At 36.2% G+C, this 8,317-nt stretch overlaps 1 pseudogene; it reads right to left on the bottom strand.

Annotated features, from left to right (window-relative positions):
• LOC114077315 lies at positions 1-1,193 on the bottom strand (annotated as a pseudogene).
• Between the last annotated feature and the right edge of the window lie 7,124 nt (positions 1,194-8,317).

Raw genomic sequence — 8,317 nt, 5'->3', positions numbered from 1 at the left:
TTAAACTATCTCAACCTTCGGATAAGCATATGAGACTTGTAAACTCTCCCCAATAACAGTCTTGAGTGAGTAAAAACTTGGGATGTAGCTAGTCCCTGCAAATACAGGGTACACCTCAACCATCGTAAACTTATTTTCTTTTGGGTTGTAAGAAACTACATGTGTACCACGATACCTTTGCATTAATATTTCTCCATCTTTCAAAATTGAGATTGGTATAAATCTATCACAACTGATATCTGGTTGAATAGTGTCCTTCCAAATGAAATCTTTAGTCCAAGATTCAGCGATTTCATACTCTTTCATCCACCATATATCAACGTACTCACTATGGTAAGTATGATCACACAAACATAGACAATTCCCTAACTCTACTACTGTCAAGCCGTAGGATGACGTTGTCAGACCACGCGGAGCTAAAAGTGACTTCACCTCTTCTGTCCAACTGTTAAAGGAGTAAATGCTGTCATTTTTTTCCGAATTCAACCAATGAACAATACCATTGATATTAGCCTTACAAAATGGTCCGCATAGAGGTTCTGGAACTTCACCCACATTTCTCTCATCAAATCTAAGAGCATAAACCTCCAACTCTGATATATGTGGACGTCCCTCAAACTTATAACTACTGATCTCAATACTTTATATTGTCTAGAGTTTTCACTAAAGCAAAATGCATAAGCAACACAGTCAATTCTTTTGTCCCATTCGGGCAATTTAACCTCGAAATATTCACCCAAAAGAGGATTGCTAATGTAAACCAAATGATTTACGCTATGCCTCAAACCATTAAACAAACAAATGAACACATTACATGAACTAACTAATATCAAGTTTTGTCTATATAAAGTTGGGGGAAGGTGAAACCTAGGGCTCAACAGAATGGTTTTGTTTAGGGGGTGAGAAACATCATCTTTGAGTTCCACAAGTAACCGGACTGAGTGATTTATCGAAATTCAAATGTTGGGAAAATAAGATGATCTTTTGTAATACATTTTCCAAAACAAAGGGTCGGAAGTCAGAAGATGATACCAGAGCTTACAAACAATCTTACAACAAAAAATTGACTTTATTGGCAACCGTGAAAGAATGTCAACCATAACATCTATATGAAGGTCCATAATCGTCGTGACATGAGAGATTCTACTTCCTTCCCAATCTCCCTTGAAAAGCTTAGAGCTTTGGACATCCATGATTGTTACTTCGTTTGAACAAAAAGTGAGCTAGTTTATAAGGTTTAGGTCTTATGGAATGACTTGACTTTCTTATATAGTGTGATCCTGTAAAATAACTAATTGAAAGTATTTCTTGAGATTTAACTAGTCGTTAGCTATTATTAATTTTTTTTGCCTAATATTAGTTCTTACACCGGCTTAGTATTTAGTAAATACTGAAAGTCTAACTAGTCGTTAGCTAGCCGTTGGAGTGAACCTATATCTATAAGTTATCACTTTAGAGACTCGAAGAATATATAATTCTTTTATATATCTTTCTTGAGATTCTATTGTATATATTCCCAATTTATAGCTAGCGGTTTATTGTTTACCGACCAAAGAAAGTAAAGAGGCGTTCTAAAACTTCTTGATATATGTTATTGTCCATTAATGTGCTTCGCATTGGAATCGTTTAAGTATATATTATAGGTTCATGAATTGAAAAGAAAAAACTATCTTCCGAAAACCGTATAACATAGAATTAAATTTAAAATGAATGTTATAATTCACATTTACTTATTTTGTATATTAGTATCCCGGCACATGTTTTGCACATGTATCCCATATTATTGTTATTATTATTATTATTATCATTATTATTATTATTATTCAACTGTATATTTATAACTTCAATGTTATACATAAAAATTATTTAATTGAGCTATATATATTAAACGTTAAAAGATATAAAAAAAAAAGAAGATTAACATAATTACATATCCTTAAACCTAGAAATAACGCCGAATATCATATTATGTTTGTTCTTACTTATTAGATATACAATGTACTTCTACATCTCAAAACATTAATTATAGTCTTCTATTTAATTCGATTGATAATCTTTCTAGGAGAGACCATGATTAAACTGGAAGTTTAAATTGGAGAATACAGAGGGTATATCAACCAACAGTTTGGTGCTAATTAGCCACTATCAAGCTTTCGTACCTGTCAAATAGATTTCTTAGTTTATAATCACACTCAAATGTCTGTATAATTGTCTAGATCAAATATTTTTATTCAACCGAGAAAAAAAAATGATATGATCGTTAATCAACCAACCAAAATCATAAAATTTTGAGAGGTTGGTCATCAAAAGTGAAGGAGGTGGAAAATAAATAAATAAATCATACAACACCTATTTAACATGGGTTATATCACTAGATCATCTTATCATATGGATGCCAAGAAACAATTTGTTGTTGGGAAAGACTTCATAAGAAACTTATAAATACAATATTTTCTTTCATAAAAATAATATACACATAAATACACAACCTAAATATAAGTTATAGGGGAAAACTCTTAACATAAAAAAGAGGTAAAGTATAAGTTATTCATTTATTGTTTTATCAAAAAAATAATTTCGAAAAAGCGTTTGTTTTATTTTCGACTTTTAGGAGTCGCCACTTAATTTTTAAGAAAAATTAAGAAAACTTGTTTTCAAATAATTAAACAGAAAATTGTTTGAAAACTTTTAAGGGTTCGGGATTCTTATTAGTGTCTTAGGAAGGTGTTGAAGGCACCTAAGACACTCCGATAAATGCGGTTTTCCGACGATTAACAATTTGACTATTCATTTTAACAATTTGCGAAATTTTTTAAAGTTAGATTTCTCAATCCTTAAACAAACTTAATAAGACATTATTGCTTTAAAATTCCGTTTAAAACTAAACTTTTTAAATTTTTACTCTAGGCAAACTTGCGAATTGACATTTTATTGTTTTGAGATTCAGTTTTAATTTTTTGAGTTCGATAAAGCGAAAGGTGTTCGGCGGGGTTGGAGTTTCTAACCCTATGCTAACGGTATTTAAACTAAAACACGCAAGCAAGTAGTAAAGAGAGAGATAGAGATTTGGGTCCAAGTTTCGGGTTCTGTTCGCCTTGACCGAAATTGGACCCACCTGTTTTGGGGTTTCTGACCCATTTTCCACCTGTCCTAGTCTAAACATGTAAAATAAAATACAAGAAATTAAAACGACAGGGCTTATGCCCATTACAAATAAAATACAAAATATAAAGAAAATCGAGGAGTCCTCTAATCTGTTTTCTTCGAATCTCTTCAATCTTCAGGGCATTCGAATTTGCGACTCGAGTGAGAGGAATTTTGAGCCTTTGTGGCTCTTCCGAAGGCAAGGAAGAGAATGGGATCTCGAAAATGGGCTCGAGAGGAGTTTTCACATGCCACAAAGTAAATAAAAATTAATATATAATCCAACTAACATAAGTAAAGAAAATAAGATAAATAAGATATACAAAGTCACATAAGATTACTAGTATTAGTTAGTAGCCAACATAGAAATAGCAAATTAGGAAAAAAAAAAGAGTACAATTTAAAGGAAAAAATAAATAAATAAAAAAACGTATATCCATATCCATTTTTAGCAAAACTGGAAATACTGGAGGATGTATTCATGTACCACATTCAATAAAGTTATCAACACCAACTCTCAAACTAACATAAAACCTACCAAAAGAGATTAACATAGACAACTAAATAAGAGGACAAATTTCGATCTCATCAGAATGACAACACAACGATGTTGATGCGACAAAGGATAAACCGAAGTTAAAACAAACATAAACTGTTGCGAAAATTCAAGAGAACCCAAAGAGATGAAAAGCTAAACATGTGGGAAATCACCTTAAGAAACAAAAATACATATACCAATTTCTAAAAGATTACGATGATGAAAACTTGGAGTCAAAACGCATTGTGAGAGATCAGCTTGACAACAACAACAACTATTCAGGATTTTCGGAGCAAATAAGTAAACAGTAACATATGAAGCACAAATTTGAATCCAAAACTGATTAACATGAAACCAACCTAATATAGCTAACAATTTTAACATGAAATTTTTTCATTCGGCCAACTATGCCAACAGTCGGTGGCCCTCACCAAAACAGAACAAAGTCAAGACCGACAAAATCTACGCCATGAAAACTCGCAACGAACAGATGAGCAGCACCAAACGAGCAGAAACATAACACACGATAGGACACATCTCGACCTCGGACCAAACCCAACAAGTATAACACAACCTACATTCCCAGCAAACAAGCCATACATACTCTCATTCGAACATTTTTACGCATTTAATCCAAAACGAACGAAACAAAACGAACTTTATAGACAGCAGCAGCATTCAAAGCACAAAGCGACGACAACAAAAACAAGGATATTCTTGAAACCGGAAAACAGAACGAAGAGATAAGATGGGGCGAAAGAATTACATAAATGAGTTGTTTACCTCTTGAGGAGCAGCAAAACTGGGACGGAAGCGAGCAGGAAGCAACGACATCCACCGCGAACTTAGTATCACCGGAACAAGAATACGATGTCGTACTCGAAACTGAAGCGAAGGCTTTTCGACTCCGAAACTCTCAAAACTGGAACGCTAATCGCCCCCCCCCCCCCNCAAAAAGAACGAAGCCTCTTTGCTCCAAAATTTCCGACTCTCTAAAAATTTCTCAACCCAAAAACCTCCCCCCCTTTCGTAGTTTCACTCACTCTTCTCTTATACTCCTATTTCTCCTTGTTCTTCTTACGACAAACAGAAAAGAAGCCAAAATATTTTCCGAAAATTCTCCTTCTGTTCTTCTACAACAGACAGAAAGAAAAAAAAAGCCAGAATGTTTCTTCTTTTTTTTTCGAAAATTTTCCAACCCAGAATTTCTACCCTCCCAAAAGTCTAACTCAAAAATCTAACTGTTCTTCGTGTTGAACTTCTATTTTCGAAAATCCAACCTGAAATCTCGGCTGCTCTACTATAACAGACAGAAAACAAACACGAAGCTTTTTTCAGAATTTTTCCCACAGGAATTCCAACGCTCAAAATTCTAAAACCCCCCGTTTTGGAGAGGGGTGGGGGGTTTATATAGGAGAATAAATTAGGGTTTCGAAGAGAGAGGCGGGAGGATTTCTTTCAGGCCCATTTCGAATTTCAAATCCGAAAACCCTCAAACCTTATCCAAAAGAGATCGAGCGGGAAAGAGGTGGAGGGTCGAGATGAATTAGGCGTCCTTGCAAGGCGACGTGGAGCAATCTCCCGCTTGGAAGGACGAAAGCTTGTCGCCTTGTGTTCACTGCGCGGCCGCGTACGGAGGAGCAGAAATGCAGGTTTCCGTTGCACTGCATCGCTCCTCCACGCGCTAGAGAGACGAGGAGAGAGAGGATGGCGTGGGGAGACGCGTGAGTTTGAGGGGTCGCGGCGTGAGGGAGACGCGAGTTTCGCGTCTGGGGGAGGGGTTTTTGCTGGGTTCTGTTTTCTGGGGGATTTTTGGGAATGTCGGGTGGGTTATTTGAGGAAGAAGAAGGGGAGTTGGGTCGCGTGGGTCGGATAGGGGAAACCGGGTCGGCGTTTTGGGCTTGGGAATTGATTTGGTGGGCTGAAAGAGTTGAGATGGGGATTTGGGCTGCTGGGAATTAATAAAAGGGAATGGGAGAGGAATGGGCCGCCTGTTCTTGGGCCTGGGCGGCTGAAAGGGAGGGAATTGGGTATTTTAGGTTAGTGGGTTGAGGTTTAAGGGAGTTGGGCTGTTGGATAATTGGAAAAGGGCCTAAGCTGGTCTTTTAATAAAAATTGGCTAATCCTTAAATAAAGATGAATTCGTATTAATTAATTAACGAGCTTCTTTATTTAATAATTTGTTTAAATTGTAAAAATAGTTATTTAAATATAACCATATTAGTTAATAGAATACTTACTAAACTTAACAATATTACTATTTTTTCTTTTATATATATATATATATATAAAATATACTAATTATACACATAACTATGTAAAGTATATATTATCGAAAATTATGTTAAAACGTATTCGAAGTAACATAAAATTNCCATTTGTAAACAAGTGCCAATTTTCTAGAATATTTATCAAATTCCAATCATTGGCAATCATTGACAATGATTGGCTCAATCTTATTCCTACCATTCTGAAACTAACAATATATATAATAAATTCTTTTGACAAAATCACAGAAAACATTAACCTGCAGCCATTCAACTATTCGACTTCGATCGATTTATATATATATATATATATATATTATTTTTTTTGAATAATCATAAAATATACTAATTATATACATAACTATGTAAGTATATATTATCGAAAATTATGTTAAAACGTATTCGAAGTAACATAAAATTCATGTATTATATCCGCAAGATTTATAAAACTAATTAATTTAAATTATTTGGAAAACTTACGAAGCTCGAGAATTAATTTATACCGACGTGGGTCAAAATTGGGTGTCAACAACTGTCCCTCATTTTACTTGGGTTGATGCAAGCAACTCGAGGAAAATGAAATTGACCAAACCAATTTTGACCAACCCCATTCATTTTTAAAAGGAAGGATTCGACAAAGGGTTTAGGAATTATGGCCGAACCCTTGAAACGGGTTTCCTACATATCTCAGGCTATATGAGAATTCAGGCCACTTGTAGTTCGATAAGCTTGATTTACCGCGTGATTTTGGAAAAATCAAAAGCCACCTCGATACCGAATTATGAAGGTATCGAAATGCTCGAGAATAGAGTTCGAGAGCGAATGTTGGAATACTGCCGAGTTTCAACATTGAATCCGCCTACATATCCTTAGACTTTTCGGAATCAGGCTGTGTGTAGTTCGACTCGATCGGTGGAAAAGGAGATCCATTATGCTAGGTAACCTTTGGTTTTGGACAAGTGACAAATTAACGAGTATGAAAAGGAGGCTTGTAACCTCTTAGCCATGAATGTGGCGCGCTTCACACCCATAATTAAGAACTTACACGGACATAATTTCCAAAGCTCTTGGCGTACTGTCACTCAGATTGGAAACTTGCTTCCGAAACTTCCGGATGCGAGACTAAAACTGACAGAACTTAAAGAAAAACCCGCATGCCTCGAGAGGGTGGTTCGATCGTGGTGGAAGTCGCTCCTCTGCTCGCGTCCTAAGAGTTTGACATTCCTCTTCGGACTGTGTCCCAGTTCGCTGCCAAGAAAAAGTTCCACGTTGTGCTGCATCCCTTTTGATGTCGTCCGCACCTGTGGTTTTTGGAGAATTCATCCTTTCCGGATGCTCTCGACAAAGACTGAGATAAAACTCGTCAGCTTAAAAAATGAAATTAGGATAGGAGACAGTGTCTTTTTACCGTGCCGACACTTCATTGTTCCCCTCAAATCGACGTCGACTCGATCGGTCTGACATCTAGCAAATAAAGCTTATGCCTTGTGCTTTGTAAATAAAATCTTCAGTGTACTCTTCATTTGATGCTAAAATAAATAAATGTTGATGCGATATTGATATTTCTTTTGTCGTCATCTTCGATGCTCTTCTTGATGTTTATTTTTATCACAAAAATAAAAGATGCAATTGAGGCCGATGGATAAATGCTGTTCTTGGGATACACAATTTCCCTTTCTTTATCCGTGTATGTCCTCTTACGGGGCATGAATATCTTCCCGCGATGCGTAAATTCCTGCGAGGTATAAAATCTTCTCGCAATGCATAACTTTGGCGAGGAATGAAATCTTCTCGCGATGTGCAAAATTCAACGAGTCATGGATTCTCCTCGTGATGCATAAATTTTGACGAGGTATGAATTCTTCTCGCGATGTATAAAATTTGACGAGGCATGAAATCTTCTCGTCGTGCATAATTAATGACTCGCGATGCATGATTTCCGCGATGCATGATTTTTCGCGATGCATGATTTAACTCGCAATGCATGATTTCCGCGATGCATGATTTTCCGCAATGCATGATTTTCGCGATGCATGATTTAACTCGCAATGCATGATTTCCGCGATGCATGATTTTCCGCAATGCATGATTTTCGCGATGCATGATTTCCGCAATGCATGATTTTCGTGATGCATGATTTTTGCGCAATGCATGATGTTCAACTCGCGATGCATGATTTCCGCGATGCATGATTTTCGTGATGCATGATTTTTTGCGCAATGCATGATTTTCAACTCGCGATGCATGATTTCCGCGATGCATGATTTTTAACGAGGCATGGATGGCTTGATAATGTTCCAACTGTAACGAGGTGGATGTCTCGATAATGTTCCAACTGTAACGAGGTGGATGGCTCGATAATGTTCCA

Source organism: Solanum pennellii, chromosome 5 (genome assembly GCF_001406875.1).
Source record: "Solanum pennellii chromosome 5, SPENNV200".
Taxonomy (NCBI): Eukaryota; Viridiplantae; Streptophyta; class Magnoliopsida; order Solanales; family Solanaceae; genus Solanum; species Solanum pennellii.
Note: the sequence above shows the minus strand (reverse complement) of the source record. Positions and strands in the feature narration are given on the sequence as shown.